We start from the raw sequence: 18,087 nt of genomic DNA, 5'->3' as shown, positions 1-18,087 counted from the left end.
TATAAAGGATTTATAGTGAAAAACTTTGTTTTTACGGGTTAATTTTTTATCGTGTAACTTAGCAATCCAAGTTCGTGATGATTTTGTTTTTTATACTCGCTGTCCAGCTATGCCACGGAGCGCCACCGGTGGCAAGTTGTTAACTCCCTCGCCTGGTGTGCAGGAGGGAGGTGGGGGGGCGGGGCGGGGGGGGGGGAGGGGGAGGGGGAGGGGAGGGGAGATGGAGGGGGGAGTTGAAGGGGAGGGGAGGGGTGGGGAGGGGCGGGGGGAGGTGGAGGTGGAAGGGGAGGGGGGGGGGAGGTGGAGGGGAGGGGGAGGGGGAGATGGAGGGGGAGTTGGAGGGGAGGCGGAGGGGAGGGGAGGGGCGGGGAGGTGGAGGGGGAAGGGGAGGGGAGGGGCGGGTGAGGGGGAGGGGGAGATGGAGGGGGAGTTGGAGGGGAGGGGGAGGGGAGGGGAGGGGCGGGGGAGGGGGAGGGGAGGGGAGATGGAGGGGGAGTTGGAGGGGAGGGGGAGGGGAGGGGAGGGGCGGGGGAGGGGGAGGGGAGGGGAGATGGAGGGGGAGTTGAAGGGGAGGGGAGGGGTGGGGAGGGGCGGGGGAGGTGGAGGTGGAAGGGGAGGGGGGTGGGAGGTGGAGGGGAGGGGAGGGGGAGATGGAGGGGGAGTTGGAGGGGAGGCGGAGGGGAGGGGAGGGGGCGGGGAGGTGGAGGGGGGAAGGGGAGGGGAGGGGCGGGTGAGGGGGAGGGGAGATGGAGGGGGAGTTGGAGGGGAGGGGGAGGGGAGGGGAGGGGCGGGGGAGGGGGAGGGGAGGGGAGATGGTGGGGGAGTTGGAGGGGAGGGGGAGGGGAGGGGAGGGGCGGGGGAGGGGAGGGGAGGGGAGATGGAGGGGGAGTTGGAGGGGAGGGGGAGTTGGAGGGGAGGGGCGGGGGAGGGGGAGGGGAGGGGAGATGGAGGGGGAGTTGGAGGGGAGGGGGAGGGGAGGGGAGGGGCGGGGGAGGTGGAGGGGCGGGGCGGGGCGGGGGAGGGGAGGGGAGGGGCGGGGGAGGGGAGATGGAGGGGGAGTTGGAGGGGAGGGGGAGTTGGAGGGGAGGGGCGGGGGAGGTGGAGGGGCGGGGCGGGGCGGGGGCGGGGAGGGGGAGGGGAGGGGGAGGGGAGGGGAGATGGAGGGGGTGTTGGAGGGGAGGGGGAGTTGGAGGGGAGGGGCGGGGGAGGGGGAGGGGAGGGGAGATGGAGGGGGAGTTGGAGGGGAGGGGGAGGGGAGGGGAGGGGCGGGGGAGGTGGAGGGGCGGGGCGGGGCGGGGGAGGGGAGGGGAGGGGCGGGGGAGGGGAGATGGAGGGGGAGTTGGAGGGGAGGGGGAGGGGAGGGGGAGGGGCGGGGGAGGTGGAGGGGAGGGGGAGGGGAGGGGAGGAGCGGGGGAGGTGGAGGGGCGGGGCGGGGGCGGGGGAGGGGAGGGGAGGGGAGGGGAGGGGCGGGGGAGTTGGAGGGGAGGGGGAGGGGAGGGGAGGGGCGGGGAGGTGGAGGGGAGGGGGAGGGGAGGAGCGGGGGGAGGTGGAGGGGCGGGGGCGGGGCGGGGGCGGGGGAGGGGAGGGGAGGGGAGGGGAGGGGCGGGGGAGTTGGAGGGGAGGGGGAGGGGAGGGGCGGGGGAGGTGGAGGGGCGGGGCGGGGCGGGGGAGGGGGAGGGGAGGGGAGGGGCGGGGAGGGGGAGGGGAGATGGAGGGGAGTTGGAGGGGAGGGGAGGGGTGGGGTAGGGGCGGGGGAGGTGGAGGGGGAAGGGGAGGGGGGGGGAGGTGGAAGGGAGGGGAGGGGCAGGGCAGGTGGAGGGGAGGGGTAGGGGTAGGGCAGTGGAGGGGGGGTGGAGGGGAGGGGGGCAGGGAGGAGTAGGGGAGGGGAGGGGCAGTGTTTGGAAGCCGACTGTGACATTTTGACCTCCAAGCGAGACGTTATCACACGCACTGAGAGCGCCATCTCAACACAACATTCTGCTGCCCCAAGCAAATCCTGGATCCCCCCTCCCTCCCTCCCTCCCTCCACGCCCCTCACCTCGTCCCCCCCCCTCTCCCCCAGCTCTCATTTCCCCCCACTTCAATCGCGGCGCCGTTTATTTATTTATTTAGAGAGGGAGAAAAAAACAAACCTCGATTGAAGATAAACACACGCGAAAATATCCCAACACAAACGGCACCCCCCCCCCCCCCCGACCTTCCCCCCCCCGTTGTAGCCACGGAGAGAGCTGGCGTGCGTCTATTAATAATGAAATGGGGGGGGGCGCTAGGGAGGGGGTAGATGTCAGTGGTGGAGTGAGGGTCAGGGGGGAGGGGTCGAGCGGGGGAGGGTCAGCCTCGGAAAGGGGGTCAGAAGGTTTAAAGCTTCCCCCTGATCTCCTCCCCCACCACCAACACCGCCACTACCCCCACCACCACCACCACCACCACTACCCCCCCACCCCCACGACCACCACCACCATCACCTCCACCACCCCACCACCACCACCACACACCCCAGAAATTCCCCCACCACTACCACCTCCACCACCACCACTACCCCCACCACCACCAATACCCCCACCACCACCACCACCACCTCCACCACCCCCACCACCACCACCACTACACCCCCAGAAATCCCCCCACCACTACCACCGCCCCACCCCCAACCACCACCACCCCCCACCACCACACCCACCACCACCCCCCACCACCACCCCCACCACCACTACCCCCACCACCACCACTACCCCCACCACCACCTCCACCACCCCCCACCACCACCACTACCACCACCACCACTACCCCCACCACCCACCTCCACCACCCCCACCACCACCACACCTACCCCCACCACCAACATCCCCCCCACCACCCCCCACCACCACCCCCATCACCACCACCCCCCCCACCACTCCCACCACCACCCACCCCCACCACCAACACCCCCCACCCACCACCCCCACCACCCCCCCCCCCACCACCATCCCCCGGTTCAGTGATTCTGCACTTGCTCTATTACTATAGTACTATTCCGCCTTCGACTTTTATGAACGACTGGGTGTTGAAGGTTAGCAATTTGTCGTATTATCTGGCTGTATAGCAAATGAAAAAATACAATTACTTTACCAAGTAAAAAATATGCGTGTTTATGTATTTATTTATTTATTATTTTATTTATATATTTTTATATTTATTTATTTATTATTTTAGTTAGGGCCCCTTTCTAACATATTTTACAGGCCCTGCACTTAACTTAATCCGGCACGGTGCCCACCCCTTGTCTAGATAGCCTTTAACAAACTGTTGAGGCCAAGCTGTGAGCGTGCAGCACCTATGAAGGCCGGCACGGCACACGAGGGGGTGGGTGGCCAGCACCACGCACTCACACAGACACACACAAAGACAAAGACCCCCCCATATAGCCTTCAACAGACTATAGGGGCAAGTGCTGTTAGCGAGCAGCACCTATGAAGGCCGGCACGGCACACGAGGGGGTGGGTGGCTAACACCGTGCCCGGCCCCATTCGTTAGCTTACACACACCGCATCAGGCACTTATTTGAGGCTGAGTCCACCTAGGAGAGGCACAGGGCCGGTGCAGGTTTTTGCCACTGACGTTGGCCGTGAGCTGGAATCAGCAGCTGCAGAGTATAGAGAATGATCAGAATCAGATTTTCTTTTTACTGGAGGAGCTCTTGAGATAATCTGGGACTCCGCTTGAATATTGTTGCAAAACTCCAAATTATACCTAGAGCCACTCCTGCCTTGGTATGGACACACAAAGACCCCCCCACGGTATAGCCTGCATAGGCTGCTACGGCAAGAGCTGTCAGTCAGCAGCTACAGAGTTTAGAGAATGATTAGGATCAGAATTTTTTTTTTACTGGAGGAGCTCTTGAGAAAATCTGGGATGTCGCTTAAATATTGTTGCAAAACTCCAAATTTGTCCGAGAGCCACTCCTGCCTTGGTATGAACACACAAAAAACCCACCACGGTATAGCCTGCATAGGCTGCTACGGCAAGAGCTGTCAGTCAGCAGCTGCAGAGTATAGAGAATGATCAGAATCAGATTTTCTTGTTTTACTGGAGGAGCTCTTGAGATAATCTGGGACTCCGCTTGAATATTGTTGCAAAACTCCAAATTATACCTAGAGCCACTCCTGCCTTGGTATGGACAGACAAAGAACACCCCCCCCTACGGTATAGCCTACATAGGCTGCTACGGCAAGAGCTGTCAGTCAGCAGCTACTAAATATAGAGAATGATCAGAATCAGATTTTCTTTTTTTACTGGAGGAGCTCTTGAGAAAATCTGGGACTCCGCTTGAATATTGTTGCAAAACTCCAAATTTTACCTAGAGCCACTCCTGCCTTGGTATGGACACACAAAGACCCCCCCCCTACGGTATAGCCTACATAGGCTGCTACGGCAAGAGCTGTCAGTCAGCAGCTACAGAGTATAGAGAATTATTAGAATCAGATTTTATTTCTTTACTGGATGAGCTCTTGAGAAAATCTGGGACTCCGCTTGAATATTGTTGCAAAACTCCAAATTTGTCCGAGAGCCACTCCTGCCTTGGTATGGACAGACAAAGAACCCCCCACGGTATAGCCTGCATAGGCTGCTACGGCAAGAGCTGTCAGTGAGCAGCTACAGAGTATAGAGACGTCAGAAAACGCAGATGCGCGGTCACGCAACTGCACGCGGCGTCTTAAATTGTTGAAATTACGCGCGGAATTTTGTGTTCGAATGCAAATCGCCGTAGTTTTTTACGCCGAGTTAAACGTAATCCCTTGCACAGTTCGTCAGTCTCGCCTGGATGTTAACGAGAAGGCTCACGAAACTGGCTGAACGCCACGTGCTAATTGGTCAGAGCCTTGGAACGTTAATGTGATGAACATTGCAGCACCAGCAGCTGCGTGCTTCGGAATCATTATACGTTTGGAATCCGATAAGCTGCAAAGCTCTTTGTTTCACAGATGTTCCAGTTAGGGGCACGGGATCAGAACGTTGCAATAACAGCAAACAAAGACATTTCGATTTAAAGCTTCTTTCGTGACTGCAGGGATTCATCTTCTTGGTTCTTTCGGTAAAGTCACGTAGAAGGGAAGTAATAAAATAATAAAAATAAAACATAATAAAATTTCGATTTAAAGCTTCTTTCGTGACTGCAGGGATTCATCTTCTTGGTTCTTTCGGTAAAGTCACGTAGAAGGGAAATAATAAAGTAATAAAAATATTAAACAATAAAATTCTCACGACGTTTCGATTGCAATAATTCACGTGCAGTATTGCAATTGCATGAATGCCGCTATGTAAACGTATGATTAACTAGTACACTCACTAGTGCATTCACTAACTAGTACACTCACTAACCAGTACACTCACTAACTAGTACACTAACTAGTACACTAACTAGTACACTAACTAGTACACTCACTCACTAGTACACTAACTAGTACACTAACTAGTACACTCACTAACTAGTACACTCACTAACTAGTACACTAACTAACTAGTACACTAACTAACTAGTACACTAACTAGTACACTCACTCACTAGTACACTCACTAACTAGTACACTGACTAGTACACTAACTAGTACACTCACTAACTAGTACACTCACTAACTAGTACACTAACTAGTACACTCACTCACTAGTACACTCACTAACTAGTACACTAACTAGTACACTCATTAACTAGTACACTCACTAACTAGTACACTAACTAGTACACTCATTAACTAGTACACTCATTAACTAGTACACTCACTAGTGCACTCACTAACTAGTACACTCACTAATTAGTACACTCACTAGTACACTAACAAGTACAATAACTAGTACACTCACTAACTAGTACACTAACTAGTACACTAACTAGTACACTCACTAACTAGTACACTAACTAGTACACTAACTCACTAGTACACTGACTAGTACACTCACTAACTAGTACACTAACTCACTAGTACACTCACTCGTACACTAACTAGTACACTCACTAACTAGTACACTAACTAGTACACTAACTCACTAGTACACTGACTAGTACACTCACTAACTAGTACACTAACTCACTAGTACACTCACTCGTACACTAACTAGTACACTCACTCACTAGTACACTGACTAGTACACTAACTAGTACACTCACTAACTAGTACACTCACTAACTAGTACACTAACTAGTACACTCACTCACTAGTACACTGACTAGTACACTCACTAACTAGTACACTAACTAGTACACTAACTCACTAGTACACTGACTAGTACACTCACTAACTAGTACACTAACTCACTAGTACACTCACTCGTACACTAACTAGTACACTCACTAACTAGTACACTAACTAGTACACTAACTCACTAGTACACTGACTAGTACACTCACTAACTAGTACACTAACTCACTAGTACACTCACTCGTACACTAACTAGTACACTCACTCACTAGTACACTCACTCGTACACTAACTAGTACACTCACTAACTAGTACACTAACTAGTACACTAACTCACTAGTACACTGACTAGTACACTCACTAACTAGTACACTAACTCACTAGTACACTCACTCGTACACTAACTAGTACACTCACTCACTAGTACACTGACTAGTACACTAACTAGTACACTCACTAACTAGTACACTCACTAACTAGTACACTAACTAGTACACTCACTCACTAGTACACTCACTAACTAGTACACTAACTAGTACACTCATTAACTAGTACACTCACTAACTAGTACACTAACTAGTACACTCATTAACTAGTACACTCATTAACTAGTACACTCACTAGTGCACTCACTAACTAGTACACTCACTAATTAGTACACTCACTAGTACACTAACAAGTACAATAACTAGTACACTCACTAACTAGTACACTAACTAGTACACTAACTAGTACACTCACTAACTAGTACACTAACTAGTACACTAACTAGTACACTCACTAACTAGTACACTAACTAGTACACTAACTAGTACACTCACTAACTAGTACACTCACTAACTAGTACACTAACTAGTACACTAACTAGTACACTCACTAACTAGTACACTCACTAACTAGTACACTAACTAGTACACTCACTAGTACACTCACTAACTAGTACACTCACTCACTAGTACACTAACTAGTACACTAACTAGTACACTCACTCACTAGTACACTCACTAACTAGTACACTAACTAGTACACTCACTAGTACACTCACTAACTAGTACACTAACTAGTACACTCACTCACTAGTACACTCACTAACTAGTACACTAACTAGTACACTCACTAGTACACTCACTAACTAGTACACTAACTAGTACACTCACTAACTAGTACACTAACTACAACACTGGCTAATTTTCTACTTCATCTCGTTATTTATGCATTAATCTTTTGGTTTTTGATTTGCAAAGCATTGACGGTTTAATTTTTGAATCATCAGTGCCAGAGGCTGACTATCTCATGTTGCGGCGTTGTGGGATGCAATTGCATGAATGACGTATTTGGAAATGAAATTACTGTTATTAATAGTAATAGCAGCGTGCGAATCATCTCGGCTTCATACCCACGCTAACAAGCCAAAGACAAAGACAAAGATCCCCCTCATAGCCTTAACAGACTGTAGGGGCAAGTGCTGTTAGCGAGCGCCTATGAAGGCCGGCACGGCACACGAGGGGGTGGGTGGCCAGCACCACGCCCGGCCGCCTTTGTCTCCCCAGTGGCGATGTTTACTACACACCGCACCAGGTACTCATTTGAGGCTGAGTCGACCTAGGGGAGGCCCGCGACCGGATCGGATAATAGTCGCTGTGTGTTGGCCGTGAGCGGGAATCGAACCCTGGTCGCCAGGTTCATAGCGCAGCGTAGCGCTAACCGCTGCACCACCGCTCCCCACACACTCCACACACATACACACGGCGTAGTAACGGGGTTATCATCATCATCATCTATATATATAAAAGGGACATTTTTGAATATTTGTGTCTGTTCTAAATTTTCTTGGTTCTTTCGGTAAAGTCACGTAGAATTGAAATAATAAAATAATAAAACTAAAACATTATTTTTTGTTAATTATTTTTTTTTCATTTCAATTCTATGTGACTTTACCGAAAGAACCAAGAAGATGAATCCCTGCAGTCACGAAAGCTTTAAATCGAAATTTGTTCTAAATGTTTAGCGTACTTCCCAACATGCAACAAACTTAAAATTTGGCATGTGGGCAGCTTCCAGACTGTACACAATGCAAAAAGTATAAAAATAGACTTTTGTCATTTTTTTTTTTGGGGGGGGGGGAGGGGCAATAATGGATATATTTTGCACGGCAAGTGAGCGATGACGTCACATCCGTGATGTCACCCGCACGCGGCAGCGTCACGCAGCGTGCCTGGTGACGTCACGCAGCGTGCCTGGTGACGTCACGCAGTGTGCCTGCTGACGTCACGCACCCCCCCCACCCCCACCCTCCGCGTAGGCCGTGTATCAATCCAAGACAAGAATCATATTTTTGGTTCTTTCGGTAAAGTCACGTAGAATGGGAAATAATAAAATAATAAAAATAAAAAAACAATAAAAATTCTCACGACGTTTCGACTGCAACACAAGCAATCATCATTATTTTATTATTTCCCTTCTACGTGACTTTTCCGAAAGAACCAAGAAGATGAATCCCTGCAGTCACGAAAGCTTGAAATCGAAAGCCGGCTCGTAAAGCTGGTGGAATAACATACGACGTTCAGTGAATGCGTGAGCCCTTTGTGAGTGTATTCAAGGTGCTGAGTCCAGATAGCCCTAGCACAGCCAACAAACAGCTCGGCAAATCAATATTTGATTAAACATCGAGCAGCAGTTGTAACTAGTAGTAACTAGTAAGTAGTAGTAACTAAATTTCGATGTAAAGCTTTCGTGACTGCAGGGATTCATTTTCTTGGTTCTTTCGGTAAAGTCACGTAGAAGGGAAGTAATAAAATAATAAAAATAAAACGTACTAAAATTTCGATTTGAAGCTTTCGTGACTGCAGGGATTCATCTCCTTGGTTCTTTCGGTAAAGTCACGTAGAAGGGAAGTAATACAATAATAAAAATAAAACATAGTAAAATAATATAAAAAAAATTTTTTTAATTATTTTATTATGTTTTATTTTTATTATTTTATTACTTCCCTTCTACGTGACTTTACCGAAAGAACCAAGAAGATGAATCTCTGTCTTTGTTTGTGGGGAGGGCCTTGACAAAGCCGTTCACACCGTGACCTACGAACCACGTGACCTAGGTTATTGTCGTGCACATTAAAAGGCAATTGGTGACAGGGGGGGAGGTGGAGGGGTCATTTGACCTCGATGGTGGGTGACCCTCTGAGGTCAACTAAGTTCTCGGGCATGGTGGATTAAACATCCCCCACCGCACTCTGCGCAAAGGGGCCGTCCATAAATGACGTCACGCACCTGGGGTGGGGGGGTCAGACATTTGTGACGATGTGTGACGCTGTCGCCTCGACAGACCTGGTTTTCACCTGACGACGGCTGCTTGCGTTGTGGCCGAAACGTCGTGAGAATTGTTTTATTATGTTTTATTTTTATTATTTTATTATTTCCCTTCTACGTGACTTCACCGAAAGAACCAAGAAGATAGTAGTAACTAGTAGGAGTAGGAGGCTTTTTCGACCACCCCGCTTCTGATCTTCGCAGCTGACAGGCTGACAAGTGACGACTTCGCATTCACCCAGCCCTCGATTAAAGAGCTAAAGATGAGGACGATTTGGCCTTTCCACTCCCCTCCACTCGCCCTGATCTTCGCAGCTGACAGGCTCACAGGTGACGACTTCGGATTCACCCAGCCCTCGATTAAAGAGCTAAGCAGGAGGACGATTTGCCCACAACTCTGACCGTCCGCCTGATGATACTCGTTGTTGTTGTTTCGTGTTGTAGTCATTTCCAGCGAAACGTCACGGCGCTTCGAATTGTAACACATTCCTGCAGAGGGAGCTGGTAGGAACGTTGGGTTGCTCAGTCAATGGCCTGCAGGGTCAACGGCGGCGTGGTGTATTCCGCAAATATGCCCGACTGTGAGGACGGGCACAAGCCGGCGTGAGTAGGTTAAACGTTGAGTTTTATAAGGGCACCACGGGGTGACCAGCCCCTCCCCACCCAGCCCCACCCCTCCCACCCCCCACCCAGCCCCACCCTCCCCACCCAGCCCCTCCCCACCCTTCCCACCCAGCCCCTCCCCACCCTCCCCTCCCCACCCTCCCCTTCCCACCCAGCCCCTCCCCACCCTCCCCTCCCCACCCAGCCCCACCCTCCCCACCCAGCCCCTCCCAACCCCCCCCTCCCCACCCAGCCCCTTCCTGCACAACGGACGGACGGACACAATAATCCCCTGTGGGCTGGTGTAACCAGGAGGTTCCTACCAGTATTATGTATTTGTTTTCATGTTAGTAGGCAAGGCACCCACTGAGCTGTACAGCTCTTTATTTTATAAACAAACCTAGCCATCACGAATGACAGCTCAACGAAGTGGCTTATCATCGTCATCATCATTAACACTTGAGTTCACCAGCTGGGTCCACCACCTGAGTCCACCACTCATCATCACGTGGACATTTATAGCAGCAGACAAATGATCTAAACGCGTGGTGATGTTGATTCTAAACGTGGATGTTCAACAACCGGAAGACCCGGAGAAAAATCCAGATACACAGCAGGCGTCAGGGTCGGGATCGAACCCACGACCTCCTGTATACCAGGCGAGTTAGTTAACATCTCACTACATTGAGAGAAAGAAAGAGACACGCAAACTCCAAATATACAGCAGGCGTCAGGGTCAGGATCGAACCCACAACCTCCTCCATACCAGGCGAGGTAGTTAACATCTCCTAGCCACCGTGATGATGAGATAGAGAGACACGCAAACTCCAAATATACAGCAGCAGGCGTCAGGCTCGGGATCGAACCCACGACCTCCTGTGATCCAGGCGAGGTAGTTAACATCTCCTAGCCACCGTGATGATGAGATAGAGAGACACGCAAACTCCAAATATACAGCAGGCGTCGTCAGGCTCAGGATCGAACCCACGACCTCCTGTGAACCAGGCGAGGTAGTTAACATCTCCTAGCCACCGTGGGAGAGGGTGGGGGCACCTTCCCAGCCACCACTCCCTTCTCCCGACGGCTGGGAGAGACGCGTTCACATATATACAATATCTACTCCGCTATATATGTTTTTCTTAACACGATTTAATGTTTGCTTGGGTAAGCTTGCGCTATCCCAAGCAATAACATATTTATTTGATTTCCACCGTTGTTGCCGCTGCTGTTTCCTATAAACACAGCCCGGACCTTGACCTAAGCAAAAGAATCCATTTATCCCGCAACACAAAAATAACCCCTTCCTTTTTTCGAGTCACTGCCCCTTGGATGAACATGTGCTGGGGAGCAGTGGCGCAGCGGTTAGCGCGCTGCGCTTACGAAGCTGGCGGCCCGAGTTGAGATTTCTCGCTCACGGCCAACATCAGTGACGATCACCTGAACCAGGTCATGGGCCTTACCGAAGATGAAGCACCTGATACGGCAGCGTAACAAACAAAACAAGTATAACCCGTAAAAACAAAGTTTTTCACTATAAATCCTTTATATGCGTGGCGGCTAGAGTCCTCTCGTCCTCTGGCTTGAGATGGCTGCCACCTATGGGTCAGATGATTGCCTGCCAGCATTAAGCAATTGGAAATTAAATATAATTTATTTTTGTCCTAAAAAGTGTAAAATTTTGGAAAAAATATTTTCACGAAAATTAATTGTCACGCACAACGAGTCTGTGTGCAAAATGTCAGCTCGATTGGATCACGGGAAGTGGGTTAAAAAACGACCGAAAGATTTGCACGGTCCTAAGCAAGCAAGCAAGCGAACTTAATATAAAGGATTTAAATCAAAAAGAATAGCATCGCCACCGGGGAGACAAAGGCGGTCGGGCGTGGTCTTGACCACCCCCGCCGCCCGCGTCATCATTTGTAACGGTAGTGGCGGCGAAGTGAATGTGTCGAGTGTGAGATGTCGGGTAAGGGAGCGGTGGCGCAGTGGTTAGCGCAGCTGCAGAAACGCACCCCCCCCCCCCCCCCCCCGTTGGCACGAGTTCGATTCCCGCTCAAGGCCACCACCGAATCACCAGCGACGAATTCCTGAACCGGTCCTGGGCCTCCCGGTAGGTCGACTCAGCCACAAATGACTACCTCGTGCGGTGTGGTAGTAAACATCGTTGCCGGGGAGACAAAGGCGGCCGGGTGTGGTGTTGGCTACCCACCCACCACCACCTCGTGCGCCGTTCTGGTCATTAATAGGTGCTCCTTTGGGGGCGTCCATAAATGACGTCACGCGATTTTGGAGGATTTTTGACCCCTCCCCCCCCTCGTCACGCGGCGTCACAAAAAGTCAGACCCCCCCCCTCTCAAATATGACGTCACAAAGCTCTGCCCCCCCCCCTCCCACTTAGTCACACATCGTCACAAATGTCTGACCCCAACCCACCCCCCCTAGGTGCGTGACGTCACTCAAGGCCCACTTGTGCTTGAGTGGGTACCTGGGTGCAGTGCGCATGCTTATGGAACTTCCTTCACTCCGTACGTCGCTCACCCACGTGGCAAATGGCCGCTGGGGAGATGAAGACGGCCGGGCGAGGTGTTGGTCATCCGACCCTCCCCCCTCGCCCCCCTTGGTGTACCGTGCCGGTCTTCATAGGTGCTACTCGCTGAAAGCACTTGCCCCAACAGTCTGTTAATGCTATTCGGTGTGGGTGTCTTTATTAAATCCTTTATATTAAGTTCACTTGCTTGCTTGCTTGCGCGCTTACGACCGTGCAAATCTTTCGGTCGTTTTTTAACCCACTTCCCGTGAACCAATCGAGCTGACATTTCGCACACAGACTCGTTGTGCGTGACAATGAATGTTCGTGAAATTTTTTTCCCAAAATGTTACACTTTTTAGGACAAAAATAAATTATACTTAATTACCAATTGCTTAATGGTGCCATGCAATCATCTGACCCATAGGTGGCAGCCATCTCAAGCCAGAGGACGAGAGGACTCTAGCCGCCACGCATATAAATAATTTATAGTGAAAAACTTTGATTTTACGGGTTATACTTGTATTTGTTATATGCTCAAGATATGCAAAAACAACGACCGCCGTTCGCCACTAAGTGGCGGTGACATCACCTCGGCGCTTGTGCCAGGCCATGTGCACCTTGAGGCCACGTGAAGTGTCGAACGCCCGTTCGCAGGAGGTCACGGGGCAGGCCCAGCAGGTGCCACGGGTCGACTGACTGAGACGAGTAGCCGATGCACCACCTGTGCCCCTTACTGTGCCAACTTGCTGTGCTTTAGCCACCCGGCGCTCCGCTCGTTGTTGTGAGCGTCGCTCCTCCGCCCTCCGTTGTTGTTGGAGGGTGACTGCCTCCAACTGCCCAGTAGCGTCCTTCACGAGCCTCCTCCACAGAGGCCGATCTTGACACCGCTGGTACCAGTCATCGGCAAATTCACTCAGCTCCACATCCTCCTGTACCACATCACTCCATCTCTTCTCTAGCCCGTGCCGCGCCCGTTTAGCCCCCTCGATCCGGCCGAACAAAATCTGTTTAGGCATGCGGTGGCTGGGCATGCGGGCTACATGACCCAGCCAATGCGGGTGGGGAGGGGAAGGTGGGGAGGGGCTGGGTGGGGAGGGTGGGGAGGGGCTAGGTCGGGAGGGTGGGGAGGGGCTGGGTGGGGAAGGTGGGGCTGGGTGGGGGGTGGGAGGGGTGGGGCTGGGTGGGGAGGGGCTGGTCACCCCGTGGTGCCCTTATAAAACTCAACGTTTAACCTACTCACGCCGGCTTGTGCCCGCCCTCACAGTCGGGCATATTTTCGGAATACACCACGCCGCCGTTGACCCTGCAGGCCATTGACCGAGCAACCCAACGTTCCTACCAGCTCCCTCCGCAGGAATGTGTTTTTTTATTTTGCCGTATGCGTACGTACGTACACACACACACACACACGCGCGCTAGACATGAACACATCGATTCACGCGCGCGCACAAACAACACACAGGCGAGTAGCCCCGACAAAAATGCGATCACAAACGGTGAATAAAAAATAATATTATTATTATTATTTCCAGCTGCCGTTAAGCGACAAAACGAAATAACGAGTTATTCAATTCGTGACAACATAATCACCGTTTATGATTGTTCAATTATAAGCGCGGCGCAATGACACGCGCATGGCGACAGCGAGAACGAGGTCAAGAGTGGAATTCCATCGGCTCCGTGAGCAATTTTCCACTGACGGTCACAATCAAGGGCAACATTATTCATGATTCGGTGCTTTGAAAATGTACATTTCCACTTGCCAATAGATGTTCCGGTGCGTCGTGAGTTCTATGAAACGTTTCAAATTTTTTTTGTGGGGGGGAGGTGAGGGTTTCATCCAGCGAATGTGACGTGCATTCATATAGCCAACAACATATATATTCTTGGTTCTTTCGGTAAAGTCACGTCGAAGGAAAATAATAAAATAATGAAAATAAAACATAATAAAATTTCGATTTAAAGCTTTCGTGACTGCAGGGATTCATCTTCTTGGTTCTTTCGGTAAAGTCACGTAGAAGGGAAGTAATAAAATAATACAAATAAAACATAATAAAATTTCGATTTAAAGCTTTCGTGACTGCAGGGACTCATCTTCTTGGTTCTTTCTGTAAAGTTACGTAGAATGGAAATAATAAAAATGAAACATAATAAAATAATTCTCACGACGTTTCGGCCACAACGCAAGCAGCCGTCCTCAGGTGATACAGGTCTGTCGGAAAGACAGAGTCTGAATGTCTTTCTGACAGACCTGGTCTCCACCTGAGGACGGCTGCTTGCGTTGTGGCCGAAACGTCGTGAGAATTACTTTATTATGTTTTATTTTTATTATTTTATTATTTCCATTCTACGTGACTTTACCGAAAGAACCAAGAAGATGAATCCATCTATGTTCGGAAAAGAGGGGGGGGGAGAAGAAAATGGAATGTGGACTGAAAGTCACCGTAAGCGTGAACACAGTCAACTAAGACCCGAAATGGTTGATCAAATCCTTCCAATAATTGCTAAGCCAGAATCCATCTTCTCGGTTGAAATTGTCTCTGTGTTTGTATAAGTGGATAGCCTCATGAACGAATCTCTCACGGTAGCCAGATGGCTTGCAGAGAACCTCTGTCTTGGAGAAGTCAACAACATATCTGTTTTACAGTTTGGACTCGAGGGCAAAATGTATTTTAATCTAGATGTGAAGTTTTCGTGACTTGCAGCGATTCTTTCGGTAAAGTCACGAAGGTAGAAAAATTTAATAAATTTAATCACCGACGTTTCGGGCGCAACACAAGCGTCCGTGGTTGTTCCCACCTAATTTTACTCGGGAATGCTTACAAAAGAACTCGTTTCATCGATGATTCTTTGCTTACACAGCCTGCTCCGCTATCACGCGTGCTTTCATAACGCCATGTAACGCGACGAGTGTATCAGGGAAGACGTTTTGTTCGAAACGAGGATGCGAATCGGACATATCACGGCGATCGAGTCAACAGAAGTAGGTCACGCGAGACGGAATAAGCGGCTGCAGGAGCTCGCTAAGCCGACTTGCTCCCCAAAAGTCTGCAAAGGGCTACACGTGCGAGCTTTCTTTTCGCGTCAATTCTTCTAACCTGCTCGCCTTATCATCATGGGACCTCCTTTGCCAGTACGAAAATATACTAATAGGGGTTTTTACGCTTTTTTATGGCAACAAAAACTGACACCTTTTGGCGTCATCTGGTCGAACACCATATGAGATCAGGCTATAAAGAAAGCTGTTTCTGGTGTGGACCAATCAGTTTCAAAGACAATTCATAAATTATCAGAGTATTCTTCTTGGTTCTTTCGGTAAAGTCACGTAGAAGGGAAGTAATAAAATAATAAAAATAAAACATAATAAAACAATTGTTTTATTATGTTGTATTATGTTTTATTATTTATTATTTTATTACTTCCCTTCTACGTGACTTTACCAAAAGAACCAAGAGAAAAAAAACACCCTATTAGTATAACTGCTCGCCTTACTTCGCTTGGGAGTTATTTGTGAGTAGGCTTGGTGCCTTTCTCTCTCTCTCTCTCGCTCGCTCTCTCGCTCTTTCTCTCTCTTTTGTCATAAAAAAAAAATGTAAATGCCTTTGTGCGGTTTTTTTTGTTTTGTTACGGAATGTTAGTTAGCCTCTGTCGTATCCACGAGGTCGGAAAACTTCACAACGATGACGACGCATGCCGACCGTGACGTCGACACGACTGTCGCCATTGTTGCGTCCGCAGCACAAGAGAAGCCGTGTTACCCCCATTGCGTTTAGCAGCAGCGGGGAGTCGGTTATTTTTTTTATTTTGCAGCTTAAATTACGGAACGCGCGTAAATGTATCGCCCGAGTGATACATGGCCCAGCGCTTGGGCCTCTTTAGTCAGTGGACGCTGACGCAGTTGCACCGCCTGCACACTCGATAGCCAACGCCGCTGACGATCGACAGCGCATCGTTATTGGGACGCACGTACCTGTACGTTGAATTGCTAAATTCAATAACTTGTCAAAAAAGAAATCAGATCCACACATTACTAAGCTAGATGTCAACAAGACTGTTATCAATCAGAGTAGCAGCACAATCTCCGATAGCCTAAAATCGGTACTAGCTAGAGGGATGGATTTTGCTGTCACCCCCAAACACATCCCAGTAGATTATACAATTGCCCAGGTAGATGTAGCCAACCATGCTATTCGGAGGTGCGGGGTAGGGGTGGGGTTGGTGAATTAAACAACAAACTCAACTCAAAAAGGCAGTTCTAAAGAAAGTAACTTATCAATGTAGATGATTTACAAGTGCATAGCTTCCCAGTGGCTTCCTGATACCGAGAGCGAGAACGTTCCAGACGGCCTCAGAAGCGCGTCTGAAAGCGCCGCGATGCGGTGACCTCCTTGGTTCGATGGTTAGCCAAAATACGCTGTTGGCGTAAGATGTCCGAAATTTGCGTGATGATGGTTTATGCTTCTTGATGACATCCTCAAGGTATCGTGACTCAATTGCGGCAAACACTCCGCGTGTAATGAGTGCGACCTCAATGTTAGATGCACGTTGAACTTCTTTCGCACCGTACGTAGCCAACAGCGCTGATCGTAGATGCAGAGGGTGGGACAAACGCAACGCAAAAATCGGTTCGCGAAGAAGCGAGTTTTGCCAACCTCGACGATTTAAAAAAGTGAACAGCTTCCTACATACTATTAGCATTCCTTCACTTCATTAATGCTACTCCAACCCCCTCCCTTTGATTCTGCTAATCTTGCATAATGCACGGGCATAATGACTTTAAATCCCCTTCCCACCTCGTACGCACTTCACAAGTAGTACTAATCCCATATCTGCATTTCCCATAAATATGCTAAAATCCTATTGATATGAAAATTATTTTGTCAAGGCGCCCTTCCCACTCCAACCCAGCTTAAATAGACGCTCCAAGCCTGGGGCGTGTCATTTAGACGCTGTCTTCCCGACAGACCTGTTCTTCACCTGAGGACGGCTGCTTGCGTTGTGGCCGAAACGTCGTGAGAATTGTATTTTATTATGTTTTATTTTTATTATTTTATTATTTCCCTTCTACGTGACTTCACCGAAAGAACCAAGAAGATGAATCCCTGCAGTCACGAAAGCTTTAATCGAAATTTTATTATGTTTTATTTTTATTATTTTATTATTTCCCTTCTACGTGACTTTACCGAAAGAACCAAGAAGAAGCTTCCTCCCCGTGCCTTCCTACTATCGAGAGAGGCAGAGCGTTCCAGACGGCCACAGAAGCGCATCCATGCGATGCGCCTCTTCCCGGCGATTAGCTCCGATATTTTGCGTAGAGTGGCAGCCTTTCTCGAAGGGGGAAGTCCAGGCGGACCGGGAGACGTGAGCATTACCTGCCAAGGCAGCCCCAAATACCGGCGGATGTGTGGGGGGGTGCGGGTGGGGGGGTACGGCTTAGCGATGGCTGGCTGCCTTGAAGCCACGGGGG

This window comes from Lampetra fluviatilis, chromosome 60 (genome assembly GCF_964198595.1).
Source record: "Lampetra fluviatilis chromosome 60, kcLamFluv1.1, whole genome shotgun sequence".
In the NCBI taxonomy this organism is placed as follows: Eukaryota; Metazoa; Chordata; class Hyperoartia; order Petromyzontiformes; family Petromyzontidae; genus Lampetra; species Lampetra fluviatilis.
The sequence above is the reverse complement of the archived record's forward strand: the minus strand, read 5'-3'. Positions refer to the sequence as shown.